The 14,332-nt window shown below is 43.0% G+C and overlaps 1 long non-coding RNA gene across 1 annotated transcript in view; it reads left to right on the top strand.

The window, feature by feature from the left end:
• The window catches only part of LOC127578002 (uncharacterized), a 38,279-nt gene extending 27,610 nt beyond the window's left edge, over positions 1-10,669 (top strand). The window contains exons 2-3 of the long non-coding RNA XR_007957467.1: positions 8,728-8,854; positions 10,505-10,669. This is a non-coding gene — a long non-coding RNA (uncharacterized LOC127578002). The remainder of the gene's footprint in view (positions 1-8,727; positions 8,855-10,504) is intronic.
• Positions 10,670-14,332: the final 3,663 nt, after the last annotated feature.

Genomic DNA, 14,332 nt, shown 5'->3' with positions numbered 1-14,332 from the left:
CCAAAGTGCTTGACCATACACCTCCCTTCACTGTTTTCCATCTGCCACTTCTTTACCCATTCTCCCAACCCATCCAGGTCCTTCTGCAGACTCTCTGCTTCCTCAACACCACCTGCCCCTCCACCTACCTTTGTATCATCCACAAACTTGGCCACAAAGCCATCAATTCCATCATCCAGATTATCAACATATAACATGAAAAGTAGTGAACTCAACACTGACCCTTGCAAACACCACCAGTCACCGGCAGCCAACCAGAAAAGGCCCCCTTTATTTCCGCTCTTTGCCTTCTGCCAGTCAGCCGATTTTCTATCCACGCTAGTACCTTTCCTGTAATACCATAGGCTCCTATCTGGTTTAGCAGCCTCATGTGCGGCACCTTGTCTAAGGCCTTCTGAAAATCCAAGTAAACGACATCCACTGACTCTCCTTTGTCTACCCCTTCCTCAAAGAATTCCAACAGATTTTTCAGGCAAGATCTCCCCTTAAGGAAAACATGCTGACTTTGGCTGATATTATCATGTGCTTCAAATACCCTGAAATCTCATTCTTAATAAGGGACTCTAACATCTTCCCAATCACTGAAGTCAGGCTAACTGGCCAATAACTTCCTGTCTTTTGCCTTCCTCCCTTCTTAAAGAGTGGAGTGACATTTGCGATTTTCCTGTCCTCTGGAACCATTCCTGACTCTAATGATTCTTGAGAGATTACCACTAATGCCTCCACAATCTCTTCAGCTACCTCTTTCAGAATCCTGGGGTGTAGTCCATCTGGTCCGGGTGACTTATCCAGCTTTGGACCTTTCAGCTTCCCGAGCACCTTCTCTTTAGTAGTAGCAACTACGCTCACTTTTGCCCCCGACTCTCGAATTTCTGGCACGTTGCTGGTGTCTTCCACCAGTGAAGACTGACACAAAATACTTAATCGGTTCATCTGCCATTCCTTTGTTCCCCATTACTACCTCTCCAGCGTCATTTTCCAGCAGTTCAATGTCCACCCTTGCCTCTCTTTTACTCTTTACATATCTGAAAAAACTTTTGCTATCCTCTTTTATATTACTGGCCAGCTTACATTTCATTTTTTCTCCCCTTATTGCTTTTTTAGTTGCTTTCTGTTGGTTTTTAAAAGCTTCCCAATCCTCAAGATTCCCACTCATTTTTGCAATATTGTATGCCCTCTCTTTTGCTTTTATGCTGTCTTTGACTTCCCTTGACAGCCACAGTTGCCTCATCATCCCTTTAGAATGCTTCTTCTTCTTTGGGATGAAATGATCCTGCATCTTCCGAATTACTCCCAGAAACTCCTGCCATTGCTGCCCTACCATCATCCCTGCCAGGGACCCCTTCCAATCAACTTTGGCCAGCTCCTCTCTCATGCCTCTGTAGTTACTTTTACTCAACTGTAATACCGATACATCCAACTTTAGCTTCTCCCTCTCAAACTGCAGGGTGAATTCTATCATATTATGATTAGTGCCTCCTAAGGGTTCCTTTACTAGTGTGCTCGACCACAAGCTGCTCTAAAAAGCCATCTTGTAGGCATTCTACAAATTCCTTTTCTTGGGATCCAGTGCCAACCTGATTTTCCCAATCTACCTGCATATTGTAATCTCCCATGACCACCATAACATTGCCCTTCTGACATGCCTTTTCTATGTCCTATTGCAATTTGTACCCCACATCCTGGCTACCATTCGGAAGCCTGTATATAATTCCCATCAGGGTCTTTTTACCCTTGCAGTTTCTTAACTCTACCCACAAGGATTCTACATCTTCTAATCCTAAGTCGCTTCTTGCTAAGGACTTGATTTCATTTCTTACCAACAGCCACCCCACCCCCTCTGCCCGCCTACCTGTCTTTTCGATAAGATGTGTATCCTTCAATGTTTAGGTCCCAGCTGTGATCTTCTTTCAGCCACGACTCTGTGATGCCCACATCGCCATATCTGCCAATTTCTAACTGCGCTATGAGCTGATCTACCTTATTTTATATGCTGCATGCATTCAAATATAACACCTTCAGTCCTGTATTCACCACCCTTCTTCTTAAATTTGTCTCCATATTGCCTGAAGTTAAATTCTTATCCCTTTCTAAACTTTCTGTCTTATTCTTTATTCTGAAGACTTCAGTAACCTCTCCTGTACTCTTCTTCCCTTTTACTTTATCCATACTTTTCCAATCTGTTGAACCCACCCCTTACTATTTAGTTTAAAACTCTATCCCCAGCCCTAGTTTTGTGATTCGTCAGGACCCTGGTCCCAGCATGGTTCAGATGGAGCACGTCCCATCGGAACAGCTCACTCCTTCCCCAAAACTGATGCCAATGTCCCATGAATTCAAACCCACTTCTCCCACACCAATCTTTGAGCCACGCATTTAACTCTCTGATCTTATTGACCCTGTGCCAATTTGCACATGGATCAGGTAGCAATCCAGAGATTATTACCTTTTTGGTTCTGCTTTTTAATTTAGTCCCTAGCTGCTCAAATTCCCTCAGCAGAACCTCTTTCCTTGTTCTACCTACATCATTGGTACTCAAAATATCCACGACAACTGGATCTTTCCCTTCCTATTCCAAATTCCTTTGCAGGTCAGAAAAGATGCCCCGAACCCGGGCTCCAGGCAGGCAACACAGCCTATGGGACTCTCGATCCTTGTGACAGAAAATTGTGTCTATTCCCCTGACTATACTATACCCAATTACAACTACATTTCTCCTTTCCCCCCTCTTGAATGTCTCCCTGAACCACGGTGCCACAGTTCAATTACTTATCCTTCCTACAGACCCCCCCCTCTCATCCACACAATGATCAAGAATCTCAGACCTGTTGGACAAGCTCAAGGGCTGATGCTTCTCCAGCACTACCTCTTGGATCCCCCTACCTGCGTCACTTGCAGTCACACTGTCTTGTCCCTGACCACAGACCGAATTTGAAGTAGTTAATCTATTGGGTGTGACTGCCTCCTGAAAGAGTGTCCAGGTAACTCTTCCCCCTCCCTGATGTGTCACAGTGTTTGAAGCTCTGATTCCAGGTCATCAACTTTGAGCCTGAGTTCCTTGACCAACCAACACTTGCTGCAGATGTGGTCACCAGAAACCACAATGGGGTCCACCAGCTCCCACATCATGCAGCTACAACACATCACCTGATCCTGCATCCCTACTTTATTTAATACGTTGTAATTTTGTGTGTTTTTATTTAACTACTATAAAACCTTACCTGTTCTTACCGGCTACTCACCTGCATCTCTTCGCCGAAGCGTCTTGAGCTAAAGCCTCAGATTCCCACTCCTACACTGGCCCGCTCTCACAATGGGCACTCCAAAATGGCCAATCCACTTTATTTTTTTTGTTGGCTTTCTTTTATTGGCTGAGTTGCCACACATGAATGGGTTGAGTTGCCACTGCAAGAGGCATGGTGAGAAGTTAGTTATATTGGATGAAGTAGCATGGTGAAAAGCTGAATGCGAGGTTGATGGAAATGGAGAGAAGGTGGGTGAACAGAATTTAGGAAAATTGAGGAATATGCTAAAAAGATGTGCGATTGAGGCATATGTTGAGAATGTGATCAGTGAAGGAAATGGTGAGAGGATTTGTAAATATAATTGAGAGGTAATGAGAAAAAGTGAGGTGAATTTGAGGTTCTTGGGGAAAAGACCTTCTGGATTTGAGGCACATGAAGAGAAAGTGAGCAAATAGGTCAAGGGATCTAGTGAGAAGGTATGTAATTAGAACAGGGATTTGATGAGAAAATTAGGGAATAGGAGGGATAAAGGCAAAAGCTAGTGAAACCTTGAGGGATATGGTGAGAAGATAAATAAATTGAGGGATTGAGAATGAGAGGTGTGTAAATGAGACTGAGCAATAAATTTTTAAAAATGGACGTGAGCTTGAATAGTGTTCATAGAAGGAGGCACCGGAAGTCAGGAACTGTGTGGAGAATAAAATGGGATTAGTGTAAATGGATGCTTGATGCTTGCCACAGAGTTGGTGGGCTGAAGGGCCTATTTCTGTGCTTTATGACCGTATGAGCAGAGGCTCTGACCATAACTTTCCAGTTTTCTCCAATAATTCCTTTCTTTTTCAATCTTTTTTATTAGTTTTCAAATTAATACAGATTGATATATAGCATCAATATTTATACATGTAATACAAAGAGATCAGGATAACAATCATAGCATAGATAATCATAAAGAACAATAAAATATAAAAAAAATCTGTAGATCCAATGATCTCTTAGTAAATGAATATAATATAAAAGAAAGGAAAGAAAAAGATTTATTATATAAATTAAAGAAAACCCAGACCAATAAGAAAAATTGTAAACAATATAAACTAAACAAAAAGAAAATTAAAAAAAAAACAAACAACAAAAAAAAGAAAAAAAAACTGGGCTAAAATTTCTCAGTAGAAACAGAGCAATATTATGTCATCAACTCCGTTCCTCCAAGTTGGAAAGTTATTGAAAGGGGATCTACACCATGTGAAAATATTGAATAAATGGACTCCAAATCTCCTCAAATTTAAGCGAAGGATCAACAGTACCACTCTTAATTTTTTCCAAGTTTAAACATGATATAGTTTGAGAAAACCATTGAAAAGTAGTAGGGGGTATTAGATCCTTCCACTTAAGCAAAATGGATCGTTTGGCCATTAATGTAACAAAAGCAATCATACGGTTAGCGGAAGCAGATATATGGCCAGACTCTATCCTTGGTAATCCAAAAATTGCAGTGATAGGGTGAGGTTGTAAATTAATCTTCAATACGTTTGAAATAATGTTAAAAATGTCTTTCTAATATTTTTCCAGAAGAGGACAAGACCAAAACGTATGTGTCAAAGAAGCCACTTTTGATTTACATCTATCACATATAGGATTTATATGGTTATAAAAACGAGCTAACTTATCTTTGGACATATGGGTCCTGTGGACTACCTTAAACTGTATCAACGAGTGTCTGGCACACATTGAAGATGTATTAACTAAATGAAGAATTTTCTTCCAAGTCTCTATAGGTATAGATGTCTGGAGTTCACAGTTTTCTCCAGTAATTAATTGTGAAGAAAATAAGGGGTAGATTTAATTAAGTGCAGGCCATTCAGTCTGACATTAATGTGCCAACTGTTGAAAAACATTCTGAGAAACAGTATAAATTAATGTTTAAAGAGCTGTGGGTTAGTCAAGGACAGCCAACATGAACTTGATTAGGGCAGATTGTGGCTGATGAATTTTATTGAATTTTTCGGGAGGTAACAAGGAATGTCAATGAAGGTGAATTTTTTGACATTAGCCTGCACGGATTTGGTGAGTCCTTGACAAAGTCCCACGTGGCTGTGACCAAGAAATTGCAAACCCAGGATCCAGCCACAGGATCTAAGGGATTAAAAATCAGTTCAAAGGTGGAAAGAAAATGGTAACAACTGATGGGAATTTTGGTACTGGAGGGCAATGTGCGATAGGGCTCCACAGGGCTCAGTACTCTGCCCTTTGCATTTCATGGTATGTAAATAATTTGGACAAATATTGGAATCACAATTAAGAAGTTTACCTTACAGCTCCAGCTACCAGAATTTGATCTCATCTCAAGTGTTGTCTGTGTGGAATTTACACATTCTCCTCATGACTGCGTGGGTTTCCCTCGGGTGCTCCCATTTTACTCCCACATCCCAAAGATGTGCTTATAGGTTAATTGGCTGTTGTAAATTGCCTCTAGGTGAATGGTAAAATCTCGAGGCAGTTGATGGGAATGTTGGGGGAATAAAACGGTACAAGTGTAAATGGGTGCTTGATGGTCAGTATGGACTCTGTGGGCCGAAGGGCCTGTTTTCATGTTCTGTGACTTTCTGACTCTATGATGATACCAATGTTGGCAGTGTGTTAATAGTGAGGAAGGAAGTTCTAGCCTATAGAAAATTATCAATGGACTGGTTAACTGGGCACAAGAGTGGCGAAAGGAATTCAATCCAGGGAAGTATGAGATGATAACATTGAGGGAGGCCAAACAAGGCAAGAGATACATGTTAAATAATACAAAGATGTTCAGAGGAATAGAGCAAGTTCAGATCACAGGACCACAAATCCCTGAAGGTAGGGGGATAGGAAAATAATGTGGTTAAGGAGGCATTCAGGATCCCCCTCTTTATGAGCCACGGTGTAAAATGCCAGGGCAGTGAGATCACACTAGTACTGTATAAAACATCAGTTAGGCCAAGCTGGAGCACTGCCATTCAGCTGAACTTTAGTCCAACTTCCCTTGATCAAATTGCCGAGTAGGATTTTGTCAGAGGGGTTGCTGAAATTCATGTAGGCCACAATATAAGGAGAATGTGATGTACAGAGAAGAATTACAAGGATCCCACCAGGGGTCGAGTATTTTAGTTCTGAGGAGCAACACTCTGGGCTGAAGCTATTTTCTTCAGAGCAAAGGAGACTGAGGAGAAGCTTAATTAAGACATTTAAAAATTTGAGAAGCCCAGTCAGAGCTTGGACCTATTTCGCTCAGCCATTGTCCTACAAATGAATCTCACCTGGAAACATGGGAAAAAGACAGCTTCATAGGTTATGGACATTGCACCAGAAGCCTTGGTAGGGGAGATGGGAAGTAAGGAGGAAGGACCTCCAGATGCAAAGGGCAGATAATCCCATTGTGGGCCGAAGGGCCTGTTCCTGTGCTGCACTGTTCTTTGTTCTATAATCCCAGAGATCAGTGCTAGGATTCAGGCTCTGAGGAGCCTGGATCTAACGCCACAAGAAGTTCATTGACCTCACTTGTGTATCCAGACCCAAGATACGCTTTCAAATGCAATATCCCAGCAACTGCACCAACAGCTCAATTCGCTGCACTTAGATCACTCACCTGCCAACTAGGGCACAAGGCAACATTCTTATACTCCACTGCATTCTTACACACTTGATGCTGCTGCAAACAGTGGATATCTTGGAAACACTGGCAGCTATTCAGCCACAATAGTCACACTCCCCAAAGAGATCAGACAACATTTACTCTCTCGCTTTCCTCTGCCTTGCAGGGCAAGGTGGTGCATAATTAGACGGAGCTATTCCAGGAGGGAAAGGCATGTCTATATGCCCCAACTGCACTTGCTATTGTTGACTTGTCCATTACTGAGGCTGTGATGGGCAGAAGCCACCACAGATGACAGTGTCCTTCTACGCAATACTCCTCCTCATTTGCTCCCTTTTGCTCTACATTTCACAATCTTTTCAGATGATATAAACATGCACCTCTTCCTCCATGGTGGCAAAATGGATGCTGTGATAGTTAGTGACAAAGGGAAAGAAAGGTTGAGACTGGTGGTGAATGGGGAACTCAGCTGACAAAATGAATTTTGTGTAAATACTGGTTCAATGTTGCTGACACTATATATTGAACTAATTATGCACTCAGCCCTAAACATGAAAAAGTACCTCTTTGGGTACTGAGGTGTCTGCTGCCTCATTGCTTTCCATTCAGATCTGATCTTGGGTGCTGTTGTGTGGAGTTTATATCTCCTGCTGGTGACCACGTAGGTTTTTGTCAGTCGCTCTGGTTTCCTCCCACATCCCAAAGATGAGTTGGTATGCTAATAGGCAACTGTAAATTGCCCCTCAATGTAGGTAAGTGCAAAAGAATCGAAGTGGGGCTGATGGGTATATGAGGGAGAATAAGTTGCAGGGAAAATGGCACTGTTCCATTGGGAGCTGGCATAGACTTCATGGGCTGAATGGCCTCTTTTCATGTCGTAATAAGTAAGTGATTATAAATGGAAACTCTAAGAATCAGATATATATGGAATCTGAACTGCATTTAGATATATTTAGAGTGAGTGAAGCTATGTTAACAAAATAAGAAATAGGCCATTCAGTTCTTTGAGCCTTCTCTGCCATTCAGTTACAGTTATCCTGCCTGGCCATTGTGCAGCACTGCCAGTGTGTGGAGATGTGGGGTTGCAATTAGCTGTCCTGGCGAGTGTACGGCACCAAACTTACCCAGCCTGGCCAGTGTATGGCATTGCAGTTAGAGCCTGGCCAGGGAGCAGTGCTGCAGTTACCCAGCCTGGTCAGTGTGTGGTGCTGCAGTTCCCCGTGCTGACCGGTGTACGGCGCTGCAGTCACCCAGCACAGTCATTGTGTGCAGAGTTAAAGAATGCAGCAAGTACCCAGCAGATGAGCAAGCACCTGTGGAGAGAGAAAGATTGAATTGTTCAGATCAATAATATTTCATCAGAAAAGCAAAACTGATGATTGTAGTAAGCTTCAAAACTTAGATAGAGATTGGAGGGTGTCATGGTGGGAGTAAAAGAGCAAACAGATTATGTCTGAGGGTGTGCAAGGCAGAAGCTGTTACAAGGATGATTGTGCAAAGTCAAAAATGATGGTAAAGGAACAAGAAGCATCAGAATCTAAAGAATGTGGAAATAGTCTAATTTTCTGAAACTGTTGAACTTAATGTTGATTCTGAAAGACTGTGGTGGTGATTTAGTGGTGCGTCCTTGTACCACTGGAAGTTTAGAAGTCCAAGGTCAGAGCTGGAAAAGAATGAAGAATTAACGTTATTATTGGGGTCATGGTGGCGTCAGAATGTTGGTACCTTCGAATCTTTTTTTTGGTTTCCCCCACTTTAACTCTCTGGTAAGGCAATTCTAGTTATGAATCTCAGGAAGGAAACTTCGTTTGGTTTATTACAGTTTTCCAGCTTTCACAGTTTTTGTTTTCTTCTTCTTCTCAGGCAGTCCCTCTGGATTGAAGATGACTTGCTTCTACTCCTCTTTTGAGAGTTCTGAGGTGACTGATGATACCAATGTGGGAACTGCAGACTCTTTCACAGCTGGGGCAGGAAGTGCTTGGCAGAACAGGTAAGTTAGTAGCTTGTGAGGTGGTCTACTCCTTCTGTCATTTACACAAGGCTTCTGAGAGCTCCCTGTACCATTTCAAATGCTCCTTCTCCACTTTGAGCAGTCACAGGGCAGAGATTCTCAGGGGTCAGTGGGGATGTTGCATTTCTTCAAGGAGCTTTGAGCACATCTGCGACTTGCAGCTTGTGAGGTACAATTATCCAATCCAACCACTGTGTGGCGTCCAAACCTGCAATTCTCTGATCTGGCCAGCATGAGATGTTTGAAGTTTCAAACAAAGGTTGGAAAACAGACAAAAAATGAAGCTGGCTGTTCTTAATAACTGAATGCAAGGAGTACCCTATAACTAGGTGGATGATCTGAAGGCACAGTTAAATATACAGATGTATAATATTTTAGCTATTACTGAAACAGCAATAGGAACAAACATTTAACTTTGCCGGTTAGAAGGTTTGCAGACGGAGAGGGGAATAAAAAGACAATATTGGTTAAAGAAATGATTGTGGTCGCGAGAAAGATGATATGTTAAAAGGATCATCAAGTAAGACTTTATGAGTTGAAATAAAGAAAAAAACAAAAGGGACATTTATATTGTTGGGAATCCACTGTAGATCTCCAAACAGCAAGCAAATTTCTGACAAGTTCAAAAACACCAGAGCAATATGTTATGGAGGATTTCAATTACCCTAATAATAACTGGGAGACAATTAGAGTACAATGTGTAGCGGGCCCAGAATTCCTGAAAACAATATCGTCAATAGTTGGGGTGGGGGGGGGGGGGGAATAATGAGGGGGGAGGGGGCAATTCTGGATCCAGTTTCAGGGAATGAGACCAGGCAGGAGCAAGCAATATCAGAAGGAGCGTGCACTTGTGGTAGTGATCATAATTCAGTTAGATTTAAGATAGTTGTGAAGAAGGACAAAGATAAAGTAGGAGTAAATGTTGCAAATTGAGAAAGGCTCGTTTTACAGGGCTGTTAAGCAATTCAGCAGAAGTGGAGTCATGGAGAGATACAGCATGGAAACAGGCCCTTCAGCCCCCCAAGTCTGCACTGGTCATCTACACTAATCCCATTTTATTCTCCCCACATTCCTATCAACTCCCCCCAGATTCTACCACTCACCTACATACTAGGAGCGATTTACTGCGGCAAATTAACCTACTGACTTGCATGTCTTTGGGTTGTGGGAGCAAACTAGAGCACCCAGAGGAAACCAATGTGGTCACAGGGAGAACACAGAAATTTATGTAGCATTTAGGATTGAACCTGGATGCAGGCACTTGTGAGATAGTGGCTCTCTGAGCTTTGCTGCTGTGGAAATGGAGTGGAAGCCTCAACTTTGAAATTTTGAAATTTGGAATTCGGTGCCTCAAATAGATGTTGGTCATTTGAAACTTGGCACAAACTCTGCTCCCTCCATCCTCACTCATACTGAGATCCAATCAATCATTACCCCATACCGACAGGCTCACATTGATTGCCAGCTGAATGAATTTATCTTATTTACTTTATTTTAATATTTTCACCCCTGTTTGCAAATTCTTCCAGGTCTCTGCCCTCCAGTTTACCTGTAACCTCTTCTGGCCTTCCTTTATTTCTGACCTTTCTGATGTCCTGATTTTAATCACTTTGCCTCTGGTCTGTGCAGAAGAACTTCTCGCAGAGGATGGTGAATCTCTAGAATTCTCTGCCCCAGATGGTTTTGGAGGCTGGATAACTGGAGGTATTTGAAGAGGAAGTAGATACATTCTTGAAAGATCAGGGAATTGAGATCCACAGGAAACTGGCACAGAAGAGGAGTTGAGGCCTGGGCAGATCAGCCATGATCATATTGAATGGCAGGGCAGGCTGCAGAGGCCAGGTGGCTACTCCTGCTTGTATGTTCTTATGCTCTTGTGTTCTTGTGTGTCTTCAACTGTTATGGCCTGAAGATCTGTCCTTCCTTCTTAAACATTTTCTCTTCTCCTTCAAAGGCTTTGGCCATTTGGTGATTTCAATTATCACATGGTTTGATATTAAACTTGGTTTGATGACACGCCTTTGAATTGCCTTGTGATATATTCCTAAATTAATGCAAACTGTGAACAAGTTTTTGTATGGCAAATGTACTGGGAGTTACGAGGTGGATGGAGTTAATTGAATAGTGCAAAAACTCATGGGATAGGTAAGGGCATGACAGACGGAGCGGAGGAGAACAGCCTTTGCTACTCTTCTTACAGGTATGAGATATTTGTGCATGAGAACAAGAAGGCAGGGAGATGGGCAAATGGATCGTGATGATGTTGTAAGGGAGACCACGCAAGTAGGTGAACAAACAGGAGTGTAATGGTGATGGGAGGATAGGTGCCGTTCTCTGCAGCTCCCACTGTATTGCCAGGCTAGTGCCAACATTTAGGAAGTCTCCTTATGGTTGGAGAAGGGAGAGGATCCAGTTGGTGTGATCTGTACAGGAAGCAGTGGTTTTAATCAATGGGTTCTAGCACCAAGATTGGGAAGATGGAGATTGGGACGGGCTGATTTATTCAGGGGTGAGAATGGTATCCAGAAACACTGAATAAGTAGAGTGATGGATTGGGCTTTAAAATAATATGGGAGAGGAAGCATCCAATTGAGAGGAACCTCAATTCTGCATTCCCACCTACCCTTTAACCTTCCAGAGAAACCCTGGACAACCCTCCAAAGGTTTAGGACAAGCTAAGGACTGTGTCGTCACCTTCTCCACAAGTAGGTAAATCTGTGAAAGAAGCATCAAGGCTGTAGAGCATGTGTACATATGAACAGACAATCTATATGAACATGAGCACAGCAGGAGTAGGCTACTCATCTCCTTGAACTTGCGCCATCCTTTAATAAGATAATTGCTGATCTGACTGTAATCTCAATTCTGCATTCCCACCTACCCTTTAACCTTCCAGAGAAACCCTGGACAACCCTCTAAAGGTTTAGGACAAGCTAAGGACTGTGTGGTCACCTTCTCCACAAGTAGAATAAGATAGAAAGCCCAAATTGTGACTTTGAGTACCCAGGTCCAACCATTGCTTCCTTTTCTGAGAGATCCATTTCATGTGGCATCACAGTCTCCGCACTGCCTCAACTTAAGCTACAGAATGGATTGCTAACATTGATAGAGTCATACAGTATAGAAACAAGCCCCTCAGCCCACTAACTCTGTAACTACTGACTCTGTGACTACAACTCCATGCCAACCATCAAGTACCCATTTACACTAATCCTACAAGAATCCCACTTGTCATTCTCTCCTCATCAACTCCCTTTAGATTCTACCACTCACCTACAGACTAGGGGTTGTTCTGGATGCACTTTAAACATTCCATCACTGCTGAGCCTTTCACACGGAGGTGATCCCAATTAATGTTGTAATCCATTGCAACTAAATCTCTATTATTCTGACACCCGTCTACAATTTGCCTAAATATCTGCTCCTGTAACTTGTGATTGTTAGGAGGCCTTTAGTATTACACCAGCAAAGTGATTGCCCCCTTTTGTTTCTAAGCTCCACCTATATGGTCTCATTATGGATTCCTTAATTAATATTACAGTACCACTCCCTTTTTAACATGCCCCCTTCCACCATCACATCTGAATGTTATGTTCCCTCAAATGTTGAGCTGTGAGTTCTGCCCTTCTTTCAACCATATCACTGTGATAACCAACAACAACATAATCCCACGTGCTAATCAATGCCCTCATATATTCTAAAATTAGAGCAAGTTAATGGAGAATCCCCATATCCTCAAGCTGAAGAGGGCTAAGCATGTTTGGACCATTGGCCAATGAGAAGTGGTGAACCAACCTCCTGAAGAACAGGTTGCTCGTGGACAGGTAGGTGTCCAGGATGAAATTGGAATCTGTGTCCCCAACATATCTGGAAGTACATGTTTTATTGATTTACATGTGTGGCCCTTGGACAACTTCCTCAGATTGGAAAATGTGCACCATAGCTTATAGCCATTCGGTATAGGCAGGTGCCTAAGGCACATCCTTATGTCACAGCCATTCAGCAGCCCTTGAACATTGGTCATTTCTTTCTCCACTGCACCCCATGGCAGGGTCAGTGCTGGGTGGGGGGGAAGAGGGGGGATACGAGTCTGGACTAGCTTCCAGGATAGTGGCCTGTGCAATCTCAGGATCTACATCCTTGTAAAAATAGCAGAAAAGCAGAGCACAGGAAAGGCCAATCCAATAATTGGTAAATTGGTTTATTATTGTCACATGTACCAAGGTGTAGTGAAAAGCTTTGTTTTGCATGCAGATCATTTCATCACATCAGTATGTCAAGGTAGTACAAGGGAAAACAATAACAGAATGCAGAATATAGTGTTATAGTTACAAAGAAAGTGCAGTGCAGGCAGACGGTAAAGTGCAAGGCCATGACGAGGTTGATTGTGAGGTCCAAAGTAGTCCATCTTATCATACTAGGGGACTGTTCAATAGTCTTATAACACTGGAATAGAAGCGGTCCTTGAGCCTGGTGGGCTGTGCTTTCAGGTTTTTGTACTTTCTGCCCAATGGGAGGGGAGAGAAGAGAGAATGTCTGGGGTGGGGGGTGGGATCTTTGATTACGTTGGCTGCTTTACCGAGGCAACGAGAAGTGTAGACAGAGTCCATGGAGGTGAGGCTGGTTTCCATGATGTGCTGAGCTGTGTCCACAACTCTCTGCAGTTTCTTGCTGTCTCAGGCAGAGCAGTTGCCGTACCAGGCTATAATGCATTCAGACAGAATGCTTTCTATGGTGCATCAATAAAAATTGCTCAGGGTCAAAGGGGACATGCCAAATTTCTTTAGCCTCCTGAGTAAATACAGGCACTGGTGAGCTTTCTTGGCCATGGCATCTACATGGTTGGACCAGGATAGGCTGTTATTGATGTTCACTCCCAGGAACTTGAAGCTCTCACCCCTCTCGACCTCAGCTCCATTGATGTAAACAGGAGTGTGTGCACCATCCCCCCTTCCTGAAGTCAATGACCTGCTCTTTTGTTTTGTTGACATTGAGGTAAAGGTTATGTTCATGACACCATGTCACTAAGCTCTCTATCTCCTTCCAGTACTCCGACTCATCGTTATTTGAGAATTGGCGCACTATGGTGGTGTCATCTGCAAACTTGTAGATGGAGTTAGAGCAGAATCTGGCCATGCAGTCACAAGTGTATAGGGAGTAGAGTAGAGGGCTGAGCATGCAGCTTTGTGGGTCACCAGTATTGAGGATAATCGTGGCGGTGGTTTTGCTGCCTGTCATTGATTGCAGTCTACTGGCCAGGAGGTCAAGGATCCAGTTGCAAAAGGAGATGTTGAGTCCCAGGTCTCGGAGTTTGGAGATGAGTTTGCTTGGAATTATAGTATTGAATGCGGAGCTGTAGGCATTAAACAATAGTCTAACATAGGTGTCTTTATAGTCCAGAAGCTCCAGAGATGAGAGTACGGCAAGGGAGATGGCATCCGCCATGGACCTGTTTTG

The sequence above is a fragment of the Pristis pectinata genome, chromosome 14 (assembly GCF_009764475.1).
Source record: "Pristis pectinata isolate sPriPec2 chromosome 14, sPriPec2.1.pri, whole genome shotgun sequence".
Classification (NCBI taxonomy): Eukaryota; Metazoa; Chordata; class Chondrichthyes; order Rhinopristiformes; family Pristidae; genus Pristis; species Pristis pectinata.
Note: the sequence above shows the minus strand (reverse complement) of the source record. Positions and strands in the feature narration are given on the sequence as shown.